We start from the raw sequence: 23,934 nt of genomic DNA, 5'->3' as shown, positions 1-23,934 counted from the left end.
GTTTCAGCTAGACGAGTGTTTTTCATGAAAGTTTGGCGATGGGAGATTACAAATTGAATCTCAGACGAGCACTTGCCATGAAAATAACGATAAAGCTGAGACAGGCTCGCAGCGGCTCTTCTGTGAGAAAGAGGTTGCAGGGAAGAGAAATGGGCATCCACCACTCTTGTGGCCCCACGACGTAAATACTCCCGACAAACCTGACAAGCAGCTAAATCCCACCCCTACACAGTAGAGATCCCTAAATGCAAGAGAGCTTTTTACTCGAGTAGTTTCTTCCCCAGAACCACTAGACTTTGGAATTCTATTCCGGGTTCCTGCTTCCCCCAACTGTACTGACATGCAGAAGTTCAAGTGTAACATGAACTGACATCGTGGTGCCCAACTCTCTACATAGTACCCCAGTAGCTTATGTCCCTGATAGTATCCCTTTACACCAAAGTGGCAATGTGCCTTGTTTGGCGTGAAAATGTAATTAAATAGAAAAAGACTTCGAAGTCTATTTCGAACTCTGTCAAGGCAGAGTAAGGTGTTTCTAGTAGCCCTTGCCCAGATGTGGCAACAGTACTCCATCCTTGGGCGTAACTGGCTCTTGGTTCATGATTTCGTATCTTGTTGTACGTCTGGATGCAATGGTCATGCTCAGACAGAAAGAAACTTTACAATAATACATACGCAATCTGCATAAAGTAGAATACCATCTGTACGACCGAGCAACGCCGAGCGTCCAGCAAGTATAACAATAAAAATATTTGTTTGCTTTTTTATAAAATCAACAGTATGGTCTTTGATATGACAGATGCGCGTTTGAAACAAATATTTTTCATAGGACCACAATTTAAGCATTCATTTTAAAATTAAATTCCAGTTAATAAATTAAAATATATCCACTTTTAAATTAGATAATTTTGTGTATTGATATTCATATTTAAAAACCTTTCTTTCTTTTTATTTAAAAAGAAAATAAAACTGTGTCATACAGGCTGTCTCAAAAGAAGATGATGGTTGAAACATTCATTACTTTCTTATTTTTTTATATTTTTCTTTTGTTTTTTCAGATCATCTAGAGTAACCCTTCCAAAGTCATCGTGAGTCGTTACACTACCGAGGAGCAGATATTTATCGAAGAGTCGTATTTTCGTTTTGTTTTATTTTTCTTACATGGTAGTCACCACTTATCAATGCTTGGAAGCCACTCGGGGATAAGGGTTATTGCGTGTACAGTAATCAATAGGATAGTATCATAGTAATCGTTAGTATTGGAGATTTGACAAAGTGTCTTACTTAAGGGGGCGGTTTATCAGGAATTTGTTTATGTTGGACTTGAAGACATCCAAGTTGTAGTCAGGTGGGGAACAGGCAAATCGAAGAGAGTTCCACAGGCGTGAACTTCTAAGAAAGAAGCTTTGTTTATGGAATCCACGTTTGGATTTAGGTACAGAAAACAGTGGGGGAAATTATCGACAGTGGTTTCAGCTAGACGGGTGTTTTTAGTGAATGTTTCGCGAGGAGGGCAGAGATTGGAGCTCAGACGAGCACTTGCCATGGAAATAACGATAAAACAAAGACAGGCTCGCAACGTCACTTCTGTGGGAGAGACGTTGCAGAGAAGAGAAAAGGCCATCCCCCACTAAACCACGAAGTCTATTTTGTAATCTGTCAAGGCAGGATAGGCTGTTTTTAGCAGCTCCTGCCCAGATGTGGCAGCAGAACTTCCTACTTGGACGTACTTGCCTTTTATATAGAATTCATACAGAATTTCATATTGAATGAGTCAATATCAGAAACTCAAAGAAAATTTCGACGAAACTTCAACACAATAAATTTCCCTACTCCAGATGCAATACAAGCTCTGTTTGGCTGGATTTCATGAGCAAGGGTCTGTATGTGACCTCCCTAAATCTGGTAGACCTCTATAGCAAGAAGTGATGAGAGTGTAGCCGAGGATCCATCCATATCAGTAAGAAGGAGATCAAGTCAAATTGGGGTCTCTCGATCAATGTAGTTTCAGCAGGATAGTGCAACGGCGCATACGGCACGAGAAACATTAAATCTGCTCCAGAACATATTCGGTAACCGAATCATTTCTCGTGGCTGTGAGATAAATTGGCCAGATCTCACATGTGCAGAGTTCTTCCTTTGGGTTTACCCCCAGGAGCGGGTATACGCAAACAAACCAGCCACAATAAATGAAAATGGTGGACATTTGAATAACACCATTTTTCATAACTAAAATTAGACCTTGTGAAAAACATATCCTAGATTATGTTGTGTAAATAAAATTAGAATTAGTAGATTATAATATCTTACTATATTTCAACATCACGGAGACGCTCATCTACCTACATATCACAGTTGGTAAGCGTAACTTAAATATTAACGAAGGTAATCAAATTTAAAATCCGTCAGCTTATTTTGGCACAGGCGGTATATGGGTCGTGGAATTGAATTCATCTACAAAAGAGCTAGCTAATTTGCATATTCTGGTGTATATGGATTAATAGGAGGGGGAGAGAGAGATCGTGTAGAGCTAAAGAATTTTACTAAATACAGACAAATCTAAAAACCTAAAATTGAAATTCCTCCCCCTTCCTCCCCTTACCCCTCCTTTTATAGATAGATAGATATGATATAAAGCTGAATGTCTATGTGTGTATGTGCGCGCGCGTGTGTGTGTGTGTGTGTGTGTGTGTGTGTGTGTGTGTGTCTGGTCACGAATAGGCTCCTATATAGTTGACTATTTTAAAAAACTGATTGCACATAATGATAGATGTATCGAGACACAGGAATGGGTATGTTTGATCTGGCAGAACGGTGGTTCGTTAAAATTGTGGGGTCTGCGTTCGCGCCTGGTCCACAATGTATGAAAATAAAAAATTTAAAAAGTAAAAAAAAAAAACGTTTACAAATGTTTTTGATATAGATGTACATAAGAATACTTTGATAAGTATGTTTCAACTTAAATAGGGATGATATAATCAAATTGTGGGATCTGCGTTCGCGCCTGGCTTCCATAGAATGGAAATAGGCACAAACTTTAATAAAGACTTTTCATATCTATCTGCGTAAGTATACCTTGATAATTATGTTTCAGTTTGAAGAAATATGGTATCATAAAATTATGGGATGTTCGTTCGCTCCTGACCTCCATGGAATGTAAATATGTCACAAAGTCTAACAAGGGTTTTTAATATAGATCCACAGAATATTGTGATAAGTGTTTCAGTGTGAACAGGTATGATTAATGTTTTAATTTAATTTAAATTAGCAGTAATCATGTCTTCATAGCCTGCTCATTGAGGGCAGAGGCAACAATAAATGGTTAGCTAACGTTTTGGTTTCGATTCTCGGTTGTGGCGCACGAGTCTTGATTTTTTAAAACTTTTTAAATCATTACTATATATTGCATCCAATATAATCTATAATAAAAATCTCACCTGTATGTTTAAATGTATGTATGTGTATATGTTTGTTTGCTAAAATTTTCGACAGATGTGACGGGCTTTCACGAGATCAGTATCGTTTTTAAGCTCGCTCTTTCGGACGCCAAATATCGAAAAATTGGCTAAAAAACTTAATTCCTTCACCCGTAACCGGGCATTTTTCTACAGGGAGGGGCCGCTTTTTCACCGATATTTACTGCCTGCCTACTACCACATTTTTGTTTGTTTTGTTTTTTTGTTGGTCAACACACACCCCAAACACTCGGGCAACGCCGGGCACCCCGACTAGTCAATATAAAATGTAAAATATAATTGAAAAATCATATTTTTACAGATCACAGATATACAAAACTTCATTCTAAGAACTGGACTCCTATGGGACTCTCTTCTCTTTGCCTTCCTTCCAGCTGACTACAATATAGTCGTATTCAAGTCCAATGTAAACAAGTTCTCGATGAGCCGTTCACCTTAAGTAATCCAATTTATCAAATTTCCACTAAAGATTACTATTATATTATCCCATTGACCACTGTACACTCTTTAACTCTTTTTCTCGAGTGGCCGTTGGGCCTTGATAAGTGGTGACTCCTATGTAAAAAGAAAAAGAAAAAAGGCATCCCTCACTAGGTTACGAAGTCTATTTTAACCTCTGTCAAGGCAGGATAAAATCTTTCAGCTGCTCCTGCCCACATGTGGCAACAGTGCTCAATCTTTGGACGTACTTGGCTTTTATATAGGTGGAGAATTGCATCCGAATGAGATATCTACTTGAGCAGTAGAAGGATTCCACTATTTTTCCAGCAGGCTTGACAACAGATTTTAGGTATTTTATTTTCACGTGTATGTATACATATATCTATAATATGAAGCTGAATGTCTGTGTGTGTAGGTGTGCGTGTGTGTCTGGTCACGAATAGGCTCCTATATGGTTGACTATTTTAAAAAAAAGTGTTTTTGATATAGATGTATATAACAATACTTTGATAAGTATCTTTTAACTTAAATAGGGATGGTATAATAAAATTGTGCGGTCTGCGTTCGCGCCTGGCCTCCATAGAATGGAAATAGGCACAAACTTTAATAAAGACTTTTCATATCTATCTGCGTAAGTATACTTTGATAATTATGTTTCAGTTTGAAGAAATATGGTATGATAAAATTATGAGGCGTTCGTTCCCACCTGACCTCCATAGACTGAAAATATGTCACAAAGTTTAACAAGTTTTTTTTTAATATAGATCCACAGAATATTGTGATAAGTGTCTCAGTGTGAACAGGTATGGTATAATAAATTATGGGGTTTATCTATTTTATTTTTACTTTCATCATATTTTGCTTTGGTTTTGATACCCTCAAATTCAACCCAAATTTAGAACCCTTCCTTTTCATAACTTATCATACTTTCATAAATCGAAGTCCATTGTCTGTAGGCTGTTTTTGAACCAAGTCAACGACGGATACTTTTGCTTATATATATATATATATATATATATATATATATATATATATATATATATATATATATATGCATATATATATGTATATATATGCATGCATATATATATATGAATACATATGCATATATATGCATACATATATATTTGCATACATATATATATGCATACAAATATATATGCATATACATAAACATACATATATATATATATGTGGGTGTGCGTGTGCGTGTGTGTGTGTGTGTACGGCATAATCACGTTGACCCAACGGTTCTCATCAGATCACCTAAGTTAAGCAACGTTGAGCCTGGTAAGTACCAGATGGGTGACCATTTGGGAATTCTAGGCGCTGTATGTGCTCTCCGCTTATCTCGGCATTTGTTTCTAGTCTTCCTGTACATACACTTCACTCACCACTGGTATTTAACAATGTCGACTCAGGAGACGTATGGTTGGAGATTGCGCACTTCCTGCTAATAAGACCTTCACGCGCAGGCACCCCTGTCGTGGGTAACCATAGTCTGTCAAAGACTGAGGGAGATCTATATATGTATTTAAGTATACATATATATATATATATATTCATGCATATATATACATACATATATTTATATGCATATATAAATAAATACATATATATATATACATACATACATATACATTATATTATATTTTAAAAACAATATACATATATATATATATACATGCACACACACATATATATACTTGCATACATATATCCATATATATATATATATCCATATATATATATATATATATATATATATATATATAATTTGGATATAGATTTATGAAAGCACGTATGAAACATTTTGTGTTGATTTAAAGTGACTTAAATTTATCTTTTAAGTAAAAAAAAATGCAAATTGATAAGGTGCTAGTATCTGACATAACCACATTACGTTATGAATTCAAATTTAAGAAAAAAAAGAAGAAAACATTCTGCTTACAAACGACATCGTTCGCAGCGTTATCTAATTTGCATACATGTTTTTAAAATAACGTTCCATTTTTTAGCTATTATTTACAAATGTTTTTTGTTGTTTTTTTTGTTAATTCAATGATATGTTTGGTTTTAAATAAACCTAAAATACTTTCTGTTTCAAAAATATTAGCATTTAAGATTAAATGCTTTTAGTTTTTTATTTTTTCGGATGATGATCGAGAGTTTCGATTGATTGAATTCTTCGGACTACTGTTCTAATTTTGATTAAAATATAACACTGTTTTGGCCGATAAAAACACTGCCCTTTTACAGGTGTGCCTTGTCGAACTCGAAAATCTCCCTGTGGAACTCGCAGATTTGCTCAGAATGTCAGCCGGAATAGCAACTGGTAATCCGCCTCACACACACACACACACACACACACACACACACACACACACACACACACACACACACACACACATATATATATATATCGGTATAAGTCAACGACGGGTACTTTTGCTTATATATATATATATATATATATATATATACATATATATATATATATATATATATATATATATATATATATATATATATATATATATATAATGTATGTATGTATTACCCTGGGTGCCCGGCGTTGCCCAGGTGTTTGGAGGTGTGTGTTGAGAAAAAAAAGAAAGAAAGTTTTAGTAGGCAGGCACTCAGGCAGGCAGCCAGGCAGTCAGGCTCGTAACCGTGTCCCGAAGGAGGAAAAGAATGTGAAAAAAAAGTGACGTGTAAGCTGTTGCGTCCATCGCAAACCTGGAGTGATGTAGGTTTACATAAGGACTAGACAATCGAAAAGAAAGATGACTTTCGAAAATATCGGCAAAAAAAAAAAGCGACCACTCTGTAGAAACTGCCCAGTTGAGGGAGAAGAAAATATGCTTTTGGCCAATCTTTCGATATTAGTCGTCGGAAGGGACGCCCTCCAAAACGATACTGATCTCCTGAAAATCTGTCGCTCAAGTCGAACGTTATAAGCAGACATAAAAACATACACACATACACACATTTAAACAGACAGGTGAAATTTACATTATGGAGAGATTTCGACGTATGAGCTTTCGTCACAACAATTACGTTGCTCGTAAATCTACACATGATTTGTTTTATAGTGGTGAAGGCTTTGTGTAGAACCAACCACACTCTTTTGGTATTACTGCTAACCTTTTTCTGTGCAGATGACTGCCAAAGGGCAGCGTATACTTTATTTTATATATATATATACATATATATATATATATATATATATATATATATATATATATATATATATATATATGTATGGTGGTTATATATATATATGTATATAGATATATACATATATATATGTATATATATATATATATATACATAGTCATCCACACATACAGTACTGTTTCGCTGTATCAAAGCTCATCAGTGCGTCTAGACAGGCAACTACCTCAAGTCAGGATCGAAACCCGACCACCCGTACGACAGTCAAGGCTTTGAATCATTACCGCCAAATTGTCGGTATATATATATATATATATATATATATATATATATCGGTATATATATATATATATATATATATATATCTATGAATATATATATATATATATGTATATACATGTATACATACATATAGAGAAAAGGAAAGCCAATAAGATCTACAAATATATGTATATATATATATATATATATATATATATATATATATATATACAAGTGTATATGTACACAATATATAATATATATATATACAATATACAATATATATATATATGCAAAAATATATATATATATATATATATATATATATACAAATGTGTATGTACACAATATAATATATATATATATATATATATACAATATACAAAATATATATATATATATACAAATATATATATATATGTATATGTATATATATATATATATATATATATATATATATATATATATATATATACAATGCAGTTTTTTGTTTGTTTGTTTGCAAATAACCAAGCTGCTTGAGCACTGTAAAATCGGTGTTTACTTAAACGAACATTTGTTGAGGTCATTTGCAAACCCTTGTGCCGGCTATAAACTCGATGGGTGTTGGTTCAATTCATGACTAAGGAAAATCCGTTCTGTTACTTTTTTTTTTACTCATACCATGTTTAATGTTTGTGCAAAATTTCAAACAATTCCAAGGCGTAGCTATTGAGAAAGGTGCGGACGGACGAACGGACGAACGGACGAACGAACAAAGGTGAATTTATAGGTCCACTCTCCTTTTGTCGGGGGACAAAAAACAGGTATTAGGTGCTATAAGCTAGAATCGAAACTGCCGCATTCAAAGCTGGTGACGTTACCACTGCACCAACGTGGCACGCATGTAAAACGATTAAAAATTAAAAATTAAAAATAAACTAAGATGAATGTACAAAATGTTTAACGATTTTTTACATTTTGGACCCCATTTTTTTTTTTTTTTTTTGGCCCTTAAAAATTACTTTTACCGGCTAAAAACCCATAAAAGGTGACCCGTAAAAGATCCAATCATTTGAGGCCTCTAGCGCCACTCTGCGACTTTTAGTTTCAGAGAAGATAGAGTTTGAAAATATGGAGACAGACAGACATATAGCCCTTCATATGTGGTGGTTGTAAGCGTCCACGACGCACTTCTGTGCCGAAACAAAGACCACAAAAAAAAAAAAAACTGCGATTATACGACACGAAATTTCTGGTTGCCAATTTTCCGACTTTACGCCTACCAATACGTATAGGTGTCGATAGGCGTCGGAAAGTAGCTCATCGAGGCTTATCACACTGGTACTTGGAGTTATATTCCTCCTGGCGTTTCTCACTCCCTTGGACGCTTACCACCGCCCCACGGATTTCTAGACTATTATACTAGTCTGCTAATTGTTTTTCAACGTTTTGACCAACTATATCTCTGGCCTGGGTGGATAAACCTTTTGAATTTTTATAGTTCTAGGCGAGCTTTAGTTTCAATCCTACTCAAAGCCGTCTAGAGGCATAGTTGGCCACACACGTGGTGAGACGACAACAACTATTACTGATATCTATTTGCTCCCCCACATAAAAAATGTGACGCAAGGTTGTTTTTAAGGTGAAAGATAACCAGCTCCCCACTCGGCAAGTTTGCACAAATAAAGCTGCCTTAGGGTTTCCCCTTCCATGGACTAAGGGCAATTAATTTGAGTGCAGCATCTGAGCAGACAAAACGCAACACCCATCAGTCTAGTATATGTACGTAACCGGATATCGACTGATGTCTATTTGCTCCTCTACGAAAATAGAACGCTCTGGCAGTTTGCAAAAATAAAATTGCCTTTGTATAGACTAGCCTGGATGCCCGGAATTGCCCGGGTGTTTGGAGGTGTGTGTTGAGCAAAGAAAAAAAATATAAGTGGTAGATGTACATAAGAATACTTTGATAAGTATTTTTTAACTTAAATAGCGATGGTATAATAAAATTGTGCGGTCTGCGTTCGCGCCTGACCTCCATAGAATGGAAATAGGCACACACTTTAATAAAGACTTTTCATATCTATCTGCGTAAGTATACTTTGATAATTATGTTCCAGTTTGAAGAAATATGGTATAATAAAATTATGAGGTGTTCGTTCGCACCTGATCTCCATTGAATGGAAATATGTCACAAAGTTTAACAAGGTTTTTTTTAATATAGATCCACAGAATATTGTGATAAGTGTTTCAGTGTGAACAGGTATGGTATAATAAATTATGGGGTTTATCTATTTTATTTTTACTTTCATCATATTTTGCTTTAGTTTTGATACCCCCAAATTCAACCCAAATTTAGAATCTCGACTGATGTCTATTTGCTCATCTACGAAAATAGAACGCTCTGGCAGTTTGCAAAAATAAAATTGCATTTGTATAGACTAGCCTGGGTGCCCGGAATTGCCCGGGTGTTTGGAGGTGTGTGTTGAGCAAAAAAAATAAAAATAAAAATAAGTGGTAGTATGCAGGCAGGCTAGAATCCTTACAGGAAGGAGGAAAAGAACGTAATCCCCCCTCCCCCCAAAAAAGTGACGTCTTTGCTGTTTCGTCCATCGCTTAACCGGAAGTTGCTAAGGTTTAAATGAAGGCTAGTCAATCGAATAAAAGGGATAACTTTCGAAAATCTCTGTAAAAAAAGTGCCCCCTCCCTGTAGAAAAGTGCCCAGTTAAGTATAAAAGAATTAATGATTTTGTCCATTTTTTCGATATTTGTTGTCCAAAGGGTCAATCTTCAAAATGATACCGATCTCGTGAAAATCCGTCGTATCTGTCGAAAGTTTTAGGCAAACATACATACATACATGCATACATACATACATACATACATTTAAACAGACAGTTGAGATTTATGTTATAGACTAGCCTGGGTTCTCGGCGTTTCCCGGGTGTTTGGAGGTGTGTGTTTAGCAAAAAACAAAATGTAGGAGTAGTGAGCAGGATCGAACCCGTAACGAGCTAGAGGGAAAAGGGAACGTGAGCCCCCCACCCCCCAAACAAACGCTTTTATCAATGAGGCTACCGTGGTTGTGACGTCACGGATGGTCGATATAACGCGTTTTAGAATTAATTACAAAATTAATTTGAGGGCAGAATCTGAGCAGACGCAACGCTTCAGATATCAGTCCAGTATACGAATGTAACCGGATATCGACTCAAGAATTACTGACACCCAGCATTCTTAATCCATCGAAGTTAACCACTTGAAGGAGGCCAGAGGAATAGTCGGCCGAAACGTTGCAAAAACAAAAACTATGAAATTGAGAATAATAGTCCGCAAATAAATATTTACTATTATTATATAAAAGCCATTTTGTATGTGCGTGTGTATTCCTTTCTTAAAGATTCCGAAACGTCTGAGTCAATCTCTTGCAAATTTCGCACAAAGCTAATTTATAACGTCTGGCAGTGTTCTTAGATAGGTTTTGTAAGATGTTTTTGACTCCTAATGCGGATAGATATTTAATTGCTGCCCACCACAGCAATATTTGGCACAAGACTCCCCTAAAGAGTGGCACTCCTGCAATTGCAAAAATTGCCTGAGTAACCCCGTCGGCATTCCCCGGACGGGGCGCCTCAGGCAGTAAGCAATGAATTTACTCCACCGGAAATCCTGGTGGCAAGGCCTGGGAGGACCCTCTAGGTATTACCTAGGAGGTGTACCTCAGTCCGACAGGTGCTGGAACGGTTCCCGGCACCTCACCTGTCAAGCTGAGTGTCAAGAATGGATCCTTGACGAACACTCTACCCTGTCTCCCTGCAGCCGAAGCCGCTAGAAGACCTTCCCCATCACGAGCAATAGGGTTATGAAACCAATGATTTTTGATTTGCAATTTTTAATAAATATAATTGGGACAACTCAACTTGAACTATCGAGCTTAACAATTTACTGTTAAAATAGCTCGAAATCATTTAAAATGATTTTTTTTTTAATTAACTTGAATTTAAAATAAGAAACTTTTTATTTTAACTATCGAAATTAAATTCTATAATTCGGTACTCTATTTTTGATCCGAAAACATTCATAAATATAATTGGGACAACTCAATTTAAACTATCGAGCTCAACAATTTACTTTTAAAATCGCTAAAAAATCATTAAAAAATGTTCAATTTTAAATCAGAAACTTTTTATTTTAATAATCGAAATTAAATTTTAGTATGAAGCGGTATACTATTTTTGATCTGCAATTTTTAATAAATATAATAAGGACAACTCAATTTGGACTATCGAGCTCATTTCTGACAGGTAGGTTTTTCTTTTTAATTAATTTGATTTTTAAATATAATTTTTTTAAGTACATCAATTTTATAATTAAAGGATATTTTTCTAGGAAGAATTATTTTGGGAAAAGAATCGGTTACTTGAAGGAGAGGTCGTGTGAAGGTTGCCAACATCTTTAATAAAAATGATTTTTGTGGAACAAACTAGATTCGAAAGCAAGCAAAAAAATCGTCACGGGACGAGCATGTCATATTCCAAAAGTCACATAAATTGATCAAGTTGTTAGTTGGGTTTATAATTTACGAATTCTGCTAAACTACGTGAAAAAAAAGGGTGGCGTAAATAATATACTTTTAAATCTTCATGGCGTCACACATACTCGTCACAAAACGGAATATCATATTCCAAAAATCAAGTATGTTGTTGGGGTTCTTATTTATAATTCTACTTCAATTTTTGTTAAAAGAAAAAGGCAAATATAATGAATTTTTATGATGTACGTACACGTCACGGAACGAAGATTTCATATTCCAAAAACCCTGTAAATTAATCAAATAACTGTTCTTATATAAACTTTAACGATTTTTAACAACCACGGGACGAATGTGTCATATTCCAAAAATTACGAAGATTGATCAAGTAGGTAGTTGGAATTTTTATTTCTAATTAATTTTTGGTACTTATGCATTTTAGTTACCATGCTGAAATAAAAAGAGTATTATTTAGAAAGCCGTTTTTAACATGGGGAGGGTGTTTTTTAAACTATTCTATACTTTCACCTAACAATTTAATTAAAGAAAGACACTTATGCACTCTCGTTACCGTGCTGAAATGATAAAGTTAATATTTAGAAAACCGTTCTAAACATGGGGAGAGAAGGGTGTTTTGTAACTATTCTGTACTTTCACCTAACAACTTAATAAAAAAAATGGTACTTATGCATTTATTGTACCGTACTCAAATAATAACGTTATTATTTAAAAAGCCGTTCTTAATATTGGAGGATAGGATGTTTTTTTTAACTATTTGTACTTTCACCTAACAATTTAATAATAAAAAAACATGGTACTTATGCACTATTGTTACCATGCTGAAATAATACCGTTAATATTTAGAAAGCCGTACTTAACATGGGGAGGAGAACGTATTTTATAACTATTCTGTACTTTCACCTAACAAGTTAATTAAAAATATGGTACTTATGCACTTTTGTTACCGTGCTGAAATAATACCGCTGATCTTTAGAAAGATGTTCTTAACATGGGGAGGAGAGGGTGTTTTGTAACTATTCCGTACTTTCACCTAACAATTTAATAAACAAGACAGGGTACTCATGCAGTTATACTACCGTGCTGAAATAATGACGTTATTATTTAGAAAGTCGTTCTTAACATGGGCAGGTAGGGTGTTTTATAACTGTTCTGTACTTTTACCTAACAATTTAAAAATAAAAAATATGGTACTTATGCAAATTTATATATATATATATATATATATATATATATATATATATATATATGACTATATTTAATCACATAAATTAATATACGAAAGTATAATTTTATGCGTAAACTAAGTATTTACTTCCGCAGTGCTCAATACATAGGTAGAACTAGGTAATAAGTTATATTAATGCATTTACTAATACATTAAATTAAACTCTGCTCTTTAGACTGTTGGTCTAATTCCCTTAAAAAAAACAAATGTATATATATATATATATATATATATATATATATATATATATATATATATATATAGAGAGAGAGAGAGAGAGAGAGAGAGAGAGAGAGGAAGAAAGAGGGAGAGAAAGAAGGGGAGAAAGGGAGTATCAAGAAAATAAGAAAATGACAATATAAAAAAGTTACTAATGCAATTAAAAATTGATTATATAATGTTATAAATTGAATGGTAAAAAATATCTTAATGCTGCAATATTTTAAGTTATAAATTTATTATATTTTTTACTAGAATATCTTGCCCTTTTCATTTCCAGTTTTAACAACTAGTTATTTACTTTTCCATGTTTAAGTTTAACCATATTACTTGTAATTCATGATTTTTACAGGCTTCCAGTAAATTCACTTGTTCTTTGTTTAATTTCAGTCTTATTTTTTTGTCCCCATAAACATAACATATACATATGTAATAACAATGGACGGCTGGACGGCTGGACGGCACTCGTCTGCTTTCGACAAAATCCCCCCAGTTATCTCCCTCTCATTCTTTCATTCTCTCTGTTTCACTTGGTACTCCTCTTTTCGTGAGAGCGGTGTATTTATAGCAAGAGTAGTCGCTACAACGACGTGGTTGCTAGGGAAACCAGTCATAAAAACGTCGCTCACCTCCTTAATTTTTTTAACGATTTTGAAAACCACTAAATTCATCATAACTTTTGTTTTTCAATACGAAAATTGATTTTTTTTTTCACAATATAGCTGAGAATGTGATCTATAAACTGTAATAATTGTTTGAAATTTGGTCAAAAAATAAGTGAGCGGTGAAGCTTTAAAGCAGTTCTAAACGATTATAACTGCCACTTCACCATTTATTCAAACAGCAGCATGTTTCAATTATATCTATATAAGAGCCAGGTACGTCCAAGGATGGAGTACTGTTACCACATCTTGGCAGGAACTGCTAGAAAGGACTGATCATTCCTTGATAGAGTTCAAAATAGACTTCGTGGCTTCGTAAGGGATGCCCTTTTCTCTTCTCTGCAACCCCTTTCTCACAAAAGAATGTTGCGAGTTTGCTTTATCGTTATTTTCATGGCAAGTGCTTTGCTCAGCTTCAATCTATGGTCCCTCCTCGCCAAACTTTCACAAGAAACACTCGTCTAGCTGAAAACACTATCAATAATTCCTACCACTCTTTATCTGTGCCTAAACCTAAACATAGATTCCATGATGAAAGCTGTTTTTGAACTCAGTCAACGACGGATACTTTTACTAGTATGTATATAAACTGCTTAAAATATGTACGTGATTTTCAGAGTATGACATTTTCCTTCTCTGACGAGCACATCTATCTATGTATCTATCTATCAATCTAGATAGATAGATAGATAGATAGATAGATAGATAGATAGATAGATAGATAGAATTTGTGGGCATGCTTTACAATAGACAACGGACCCGCCCCCCCCCCAAAAAAAACATTAAAAACCAAATATATTAAAAATAAATGCTACTAAAAACAAAAATAAGATGCTTTTGGCGTTTGCACTTATTTTAAAGCGTTTATTTATATCAAAATTCAAGGTAAGCATTCATATATTCAGGCGGCTAAAGTATAGTTTTACCGCCCCACCACCAACCAAAACATACCTCAATAGATACTGATTTATTGCGTTTTGTAATAGATATTGTTTCTTTTTTTTTTTTTTTTTTTTTTTTAGTTAGGTAGGGTATGTTTTGAACAAGAATGTGGCAAAAAAAATCAAATAATAAAAAAAATTATAAAACAAATATAATTATTTTTCTCCATATATATAAGTTTTTTTAATTGTTTTAACTTATTTTAAAGCGTTTGTTACGTTTCAAACGCAAATAGTGCTTAGTGTTTTAATTTGCCAAAAAATTCAAATATATAACGAATAAATGTTACCAAAGGCAAGGTATATTACACTTCTACCTATCTGGAAAAGTTTTAAGTGATTTCATTTATTTTAGAACGTTGGGTCGAGCGTTACGTGAGAATAGATAACTATGTAAGAATTATTGCGTTTGGTATAAGTTATTATTTTGTTTGTTTGTTTTTATTTATTTAGTTACGTATCCTTTAAAAATCGCTGAAGATAGCAAGATGTTAGCTTAAAAAAAGAGGTTTCTTTTATAATCCACAGAGGTACGAAAAAGTGGCAAAAATATTTAAATATATGAAAAATAAATGTTACCAAAGGAAAGATAACTTACACTTCTACCTATCTGGAAAAGGTTTTGGTGTTTTTACTCATTTAAAATTTATTTTCAGGTCTAAAAACAAATAGGGTCGAACGTTACGTAAGAATAGATAAATATGTAGAATTATTGCGTTTGGTATAAGTTATTATTATTATTATTTTTATTATTATTTTTTTAGTTACGTATCCTTTAAAAATCGCCGAGGATAGCAAGATGTTAGCATAAAAAAGAGGTTTCTTTTACAATCGATAGAGGTACGAAAAAGTGGTAAAAATATTTAAATATATAAAAATTAAATATTACCAAAGGCAAGGTAAATTACTCTTCTAATTATCTGGAACAAGTTTTCGGTGAGTTTACACACTTTAAAAAGTTTATTCAGGAAGAAAAATAAACAGGGTCGAGCGTTAAGTTAGAATAGATAACTATGCAAGAATTATTGCGTTTGGTATAAGTTATTACTTGTTTGTTTGTTTGCTCTTATCGATTTTATTGTTAATCACTGAGATTAGCAAGATGTTAGCAAAAAAAGAGGTTTCTTTTACAATCCGAAGAGGTACAAATAGCTGGTAAAAACATTTAAATATAAAAAATAAATGTTACCAAAGAATTTTTAAAATTCAATTTATAATATTATATAATCAATTCTTAATGCTGCAATATTTTAAATTATAAATTTATTATATTTTTACTAGAATATCTTGTCCTTTTGTTTTCCAGTTTTAACAACTAGTCCTTTACTTTTCCATGTTTAGGCTTAACCATATTACTTTTCATGCTCGCATTTTCTAATGTAATAATATTATATAATCAATTCTTAATGCTGCAATATTTTACATTATAAATTTATTATATTTTTACTAGAATATCTTGTCCTTTTCTTTTCCACTTTTAACAATTAGTCCTTTACTTTTCCATGTTTAAGCTTTTCCATATTACTTTTCATGCTCGCATTTTTTTATTGTAGTAACATTATATAATCAATTCTTAATGCTGTAATATTTTAAGTTATGAATTTATTATATTTTTTACTAGAATATCTTGTCGTTTTCTTTTCCAGTTCTAACAATTAGTCCTTTACTTTTCCATGTTTAAGCTTAACCATATTACTTTTCATTCTCACATTTTTCTATTGTAATAATATTATATAATCAATTCTTAATGCTGCAATATTTAAAATTATAAATTTATTATAATTTTTACTAGAATATCTTGTCTTTTTCTTTTTCCACTTCTAACAACTAGTCCTTTACTTTTCCATGTTTAAGCTTAACCATATTACTTTTCATGCTCGCATTTTTCTATTGCAATCCATGTTTTTTCATGCTTTTAATGAATTTACTTCTTCTTTATTTTATTTCAGTTTTAATTATTTTGCCCCTATAAACACATAGGTAATAACAATGTACGACACTCGTCTGCTTTCAATAAAATCACCTCAATGCTTTCATTCTCGCTGTTTCACTTTTTACTTCTCTTTCTGCGACAACAGTGAATTAGTAGCAACAGCATTCGCTGAAGTGACGTGGTTGCTATTAAAACCACTCATAAAAAGCGTCGCTCACCTTCTTACATATTTTTATTATTTTGAACACTAGAAAATTTACCATAACTTTTGTTTTACTGAACGAAAATTGAAATGTTTTTTTTTTGTTTTCTTTTTGCATAATATAGTTGAGCAGGGGATCTATAAACTGTAATAATTGTTTGAAATTTGGTTGGAAAATTAGTGAGCCGTGAAGCTTTAAAGCAGTTCTAAATAACTAAAACTGTCACTTAACCATATACTTAAACACTACGGTGTTTGAATTATATATATATATATATATATATATATATATATATATATATATATATATATATATATGTGTGTGTGTGTGTGTGTGTGTGTGTGTGTGTGTGTGTGTGTGTGTGTGTGTGTGAAAATATCATTTTTCAATTATATTTCACGTTCTTTATATACTAATCTTTAAGTTATGAAGCTAAATATATATATATATATATATATATATATATATATATATATATATATATATATATATATATATATAAATCGACGAGACTAGCTAAGTGTTTGCAAAAAAACAATGTTACCAAAGGCAACGTGAGTTTATTGTAACGGTGAAAGCGTTAAAGAATGGAATACCCCTCCATAATCACCAAAAAAGTACGTGTAGAGAGCTACTAATATTATTTATTGTCTTTGGTATAAGTTACTGTATTGTTTTTGTTTTTTGGTTTGTTTTTTTTACCTACGTGTTTTTATGGAAATCGCTGAGAATATCGAATCGTTTGCAAAAGCATGTTACGAAAAACAAAATAAGTTTTTTGTAAGTCTCACGCCGTTAAAGAATGGAATACCTCCCTACAACCAGCAAAAAAATTTACATCGGGAACTATTAATATTAATTTTTGCATTTGATATAAGATACCGTTTTTGTGGTTGATAGTTCTTTTTATTTATCTTGTTATACCCTCTGGTATAAATTACAGTTTGTTTTTGTGTTTATTTATTTATTTATTTATTTTTGACTGCGTGTTCTTTGGAAATCGCTGAAAATAGCTAATTTTTGCCAAAAAATATTACGAAAAGCAAAATAAATTTATTGTAATTGTCAAGTCCTTAAAGAATTGAATACTTCTCTACAACCACCAAAAAAATTATAATTTGAGAGCTACTGATATTATTTATTGCCTTTGGTATAAGTTACCGTTTTGTTTGGGGGATTATTTTTTTTCCTACATGTTCTTTGGAAACTGCTGAAAATAGCTAAGTGTTTGCAAATAAATGTTACCAAACGCAAGAGAAGTACATTGTAATGGTGTAGCCGTAAAAGTATAGAATACCCCTCCCCACCCACAAAAAAAAATTAAGTCGAGAGTGATTTATTGCCTTTGGTATAAGTTACCGGTTTCTTTTGTTGTTGTTTTTTTTTACCTACGTGTTTTTTTTTTTGTTTTTTTTTTTTGTTTTTTTGGAAATCGCTGAGAATAGCTAATTGTTTGCAAATAAATGTTACCAAAAGTAAAATAAGTTCATTGTAATTGTGTAAGCCGTTAAAAAATGGAATATGCATCCAAAACCACCAAAAACTTTTTTTTTTTCGTCGATAGCTAATGATATATTATTTATTGCTTTTGGCATAAGTTATTTTTGTTTATTGTTTGCGTTCATAGTCCCCTGTTTTTTTATTTTATCGCTGAGGATAGCTAGGTGTTAGCAAATGAATGTTACCAAAGGCAAGATACGTTTATTGTAATGATTAAGCTGTTAAAGAATAAAATACACCTCCACCTCACCACCAATTTTTTTTTATATATATATAGAAACTTACGTATTATTTATTGTCTTTGGTATAAGTTATTTTTTTGTGTTGCTGTAACTTTTTATATTACGTTTTTTTTTTAATCGCTGATGATAGCTAGGTGTTAGTAAAATATGTTACCAAAGGCAATATAACTTTATTGTGATGATGAAGCCGTGAAAGACTATAATACCCCTCCACAACCACTTAAACAAATTACGTCGATAGCTAATAATTTATTATTTATTGCCTTTGGTATAAATTATTTTTTGTTGTTGTCAGTTTTATAGTTAAATGTTTTTTTTCTTTCTGAGGATAGCTAAGTGTTAGCAAAAAACAGTTACCAAAGGCAAGATACGTTTATTATAATCGTCAAAACGTAAAAAAATGGGATACTCCTCTAGAACAACCCCAAAAATAAAGTCGATAGCTACTGATGTATTATTTATTGCATTTGGTATGTGTTATTTTTTGTTAGGGTTTGTTTTTACAGTTATGTGTTTTGTTGTGTTGTTGGTTTTTTTTTTTTTTTTTACTTTTTTTCAATCGCCGGGGACAGCTGAATGTTAGAAAAAAATTTCACCAAAGGAAATATGTTTATTGTAATGGTCAAACTGTTACAGAATTGAATAGCCCTCCACAACCACCATAAAAAAGTTGTTTTTTTCATCGATAGCTACTGATTTATAATTTATTGCCTTTGGTAAAAGTTATTTTTTGTGTTGCTGTTTGTTTTTATAGTTACGTGTTTTTTTTTAATTGTTGAGGATAGGGTGGTGTTTGAAGAAAATGTTACCAAAGCAATATAACTTTATTGTTATGATGAAGCCGTTAAAGAATAGAATACCTCTTCACCAAAAATTACGTCGATAGCTAATAATTTATTATTTATTACCTTTGGTATAAGTTATTTTTTTGTTGTTCGCTTTTATAGCTACGTGTTTTTTTTTTTGTTTTTTTTTTGTCGCTGAGGATAGCTAGGTGTTAGCAAATAAATGTTACCAAAGGAAAGATACGTTTCTTGTAATTGTTTAAGCTGTTAAAGAATGGAACACCCCTTCACAACCACCACAAAAAATTATTTTTTCGTCTATAGAAACTTACGTATTATTTATTGCCTTTGGTATAAATTATTTTTTGTTTTTGTTAGTTTTATAGTTAAATGTCTTCTTTTTTTCAATCGCTGAGGATAGCTAGATGTTAGCAAATAACAGTTACCAAAGGCAAGATACGTTTATTATAATGGTCAAACCGTTAAAAAATGGAATACTCTTCTAGAACAACCTAAAAAATTAAATAGATAGCTACTGATGTATTATTTATTGCATTTAAGTTATTTTTTGATAGTGTTTGTTTTAATAGTTGCGTGCTTTTATTTGTATTGTTTTTTTTTTAATCGCCGAGGACAGCCGAATGTTAGAAAAAAAATTTAACCAAAGGCAATATGTTTATTGCAATGGTCAAACTGTTACAGAATTGAATACCTCTCCACAACCACCATAATTTTTTTTTCATCGATAGCAACTGATTTATTATTTATTGCCTTTGGTATAAGTTATTTTTTGTGTTGTTGTTTGTTTACGTTTTTTTTTTTTTATTGCTGAGGTGTTTGACAAAATGATGCGAAAGGCAATATAACTTTATTGTTATGATGAAGCCTTCAAAGAACAGAATAGAATACCCTTCTATAAAAAATTACGTCGACAGCTAATGGTTTATTATTTATTGCTTTTGGTATAAGTTATTTTTTGTGGCGTCTGTTTTTATAGTTACGTGTTCTTTTTTTTCTGTTTGTTTTTTTAAATCACTGATGATAGCTAGGTGTTAGCAAATAACTTTTACCAAAGGCAAAATACGTTTATTTTAATGACTAAGCCGTTAAAGTATAGAATACCATACCACCACCACCACAAAAAAATTGTTTCGTCGATAGAAACTTACGTATTATTTATTGCCTTTGGTATAAGTTATTTTTTGTGCTGCTGTTAGTTTTTATAGTTACGCGTTTTTCTTTTTTTTTTTAATCGCTGAGGATAACTAGGTGATAGATGAAATGTTACCAAAGGCAATATAACTTTATTGTCAGTTGATGAAGCAGTTAAAGACTAGAATACCCCTCCAAAACCACTTAAACAAATTACATCGATAGCTAATGAATTATTATTTATTGCCTTTGGTATAAGTTATTTTTTGTTGTTGTTTGTTTTTATAGTTACGTGTTTATTTTTATCGCTGAGGATAGCTAGGTGTTAGCGAATAAATGTTACCAAAGGCAAGATATGTTTAATATAATGGCTAAACCGTTAACAAATGGAATACACCTCTAGAAAAAACAAAAAAATTAAGTCAGTAGCTACTGATATATCATTGCCTTTGGTATAAGTTATTTTTTGTTGTTGTTTGTTTTTATAGTTACGTGTTCTTTTTTATCGCTGAGGATAGCTAAGTGTTACCAAATAACTGATACCAAAGGCAAGATACGTTTAAACCCTTAAAAAATGGAATACCCCTCTAGAACAACCCCAAAAATAAAGTCGATAGCTACTTTTGTATGATTTAATGTGTTTGGTATAAGTTATTCTTTGTCTTGTTTTTGTTTTTATAGTTATGTGTTTTGTTTTTTTTAATTGCAGAGGATAGTTAGATGTTTGAGAGAATGTTACCAAAGGCAATATAACTTTATTGTAATGATGAAGCCGGTAACGACTAGAATACCCCTCCATAACCACCTAAACAAATTACATCGCTAGCTAAAGATTTATGATTTATTGCCTTTGGTATATGTTATTTTTATGTTTTGTTGCTTGTTTTTATAGTTACGTGTTTTTATTGTATTTTTTTTATCGCTGAGGCGAGTTCAGTGTTTGTAAATAAATGTTACCAAAGACAAAATATATTTATTGTAATCGTCAAACAGTTAAAAAATGGAATACCACTTCCACAACCACCAAAGAAATTACATCGAGAGCTACTGATATTGTTTATTCCCTTTGGTATAAGTTACCGTTTTTTATTTGTCTATTTTTTAACCTACGTATTTTTTTAATACGCTGAGAATAGCGTATAATGTTGCCAAAGGCAAGATGAATTCATTGTAATCGTCAAACTGTTCTAATATGGAAAACCCTTCCATAGCCACTAAACAAATTACGTCAACAGGTATTAATATTATTTATTGCTTTTGGTATACGTTATCGTTTCTTTCTTTTTTTTCTTTTTTTTATAGCGACGTGTTTCTTGGAAATCGCCGAGACTAGCTAAGTGTTTACAAATAAATTTTACCAAAGGCAAGATAAATTTATTGTAATCATTAAACCATAGAAGAACGAAATGACCCTTAACAAACATTAACAAAATATATATTAACAGCTAATGAAATATTTTTTCTTCCCTTTCGTGTCAATTGTTTTTTGTTGTGGTACGTTTTTTTTAGTTACGCGTTTTTTTTGTTTGTTTGTTTGTTTAAATCACTAAGATAGCTGAGTTTTTGCAAATAAATGCTACCAAAGGCAAGATCAGTTTATTGTAATCGTCAAACCGTAGAAGAATGGAATACTCCTCGACAACCACCAAAAACTTACATCGAGAGCTAATGATAATTCATTGCCTTTGGTACAAGTTATCTTTTGTTGTTATTTTTATAGTTACCTGTTTTTTTTGTTTGTTTATTTTCTTAATCATTATGTATTAGAAAATAACTGTTACCAAAGGCAAGAAACGTTTATTGCAATGGTCAAGCTGTAGAAACTAAAAAAAATTACGTCGACAAATTGTGATGTAATATTTATTGCTTTGGTATCAGGTGCCCTCTTGGAATTAGGATTTCACTAAAACATGTGAGCACATATGTAACCAATAATGTTTTTTTGTTTATTTGCATTTCTCTTTTTTATATAGTAATCCTTAATTTATGGAGCTCAATATATATATATATATATATATATATATATACACACATATATATATATATATATATATATATATATATATATATATATATATGGGGGGGTATGTATATATATATATGTATATATATACACTTACATATATATACACACATACATACACACATATATATATACACATATATATACATATATATATATGTACATATATATATATATGTGTGTGTGAGTGTGTGTGTGTGTGTGAGTGTGTGTGTGTGTGTATTTTTGATGACATTATTTCATCAATGTGTATTTGGAAACGATCTTAAGAAATGTTACCAAAAGCAAGAAAAGTTTACTGTCATTTTCAGACCGCTAAAATAAGGGCATTTCCTCCACAACCACACAAAAAATTACGTAAACATCTATATATATTATTTATCCCTTTAGTATATTTTTTTTTAACTACGTGTTTCTTATGAATCGCTAAGGATAGCTGAGTGTTTGAAAATAAATGTTACCAAAGGCAATATAAGTTCACTGTAATCGTCAAACCGTTAAAAAATGGAATACTCCTGGACAATCACTAAAAAATATTATGTCGAGCGATATATTATGTATTGTCTTTGGTACAAGTTATTATTTGTTGTTGTTTGTTTTTATAGTTACGGAGGGGTATTTTTTAAATCACCACGTGTTAGAAATTACTCTTACCAAAAGCAAGATACGCGTGTTGTAATGGTGAAGCCGTAATTTTTTTTAAAAATTACGTCGACAAATTGTGATGTAATATTTGTTGTTTTGGTACTAGGTGGTCTCCTGGAATTAGGGTTCCACTGAAACATGTGTGCACATATGTAAGCAATAATGTTTTTATAATAAACAGACTATGTTTTTTTTTCTCAATTACATTTCGTTTTTTTTTTATCCAAATCTTTAATTTATAAAGCTCAATATATATATATATATATATATATATATATATATATATATATATATATATATATATATATATATATATATACATATATATATGTATGTATGTATGTATGTGTGTGTGTGTGTGTGCGTATTGGAACACGTTTTTTTTTTCAATGCGTATTAAAAACCAACTGAATAAATGTTACCAAAGGCAATATATGTTTACTCTATTTTTCAACCAGTTTAAGTAAGCGTCTGACCTCCACAATCGCCTAAAAATTACGTCAAAAGCTACATA

The 23,934-nt window shown here is 32.0% G+C and overlaps 1 protein-coding gene and 1 pseudogene across 1 annotated transcript in view; one reads left to right on the top strand and one right to left on the bottom strand.

The window, feature by feature from the left end:
* LOC145268439 (histone-lysine N-methyltransferase MECOM-like) overlaps window positions 1-23,934 on the bottom strand; it is a 188,640-nt gene that overhangs the window by 142,458 nt on the left and 22,248 nt on the right. The gene's annotated exons all lie outside the window — the stretch shown is intronic.
* Window positions 5,139-5,255, top strand: LOC145268576 (5S ribosomal RNA; annotated as a pseudogene).

This window comes from Euprymna scolopes, chromosome 43 (genome assembly GCF_053919585.1).
Source record: "Euprymna scolopes isolate OS-2025 chromosome 43, ASM5391958v1, whole genome shotgun sequence".
In the NCBI taxonomy this organism is placed as follows: domain Eukaryota; kingdom Metazoa; phylum Mollusca; class Cephalopoda; order Sepiida; family Sepiolidae; genus Euprymna; species Euprymna scolopes.
The sequence above is the reverse complement of the archived record's forward strand: the minus strand, read 5'-3'. Positions and strand labels throughout refer to the sequence as shown.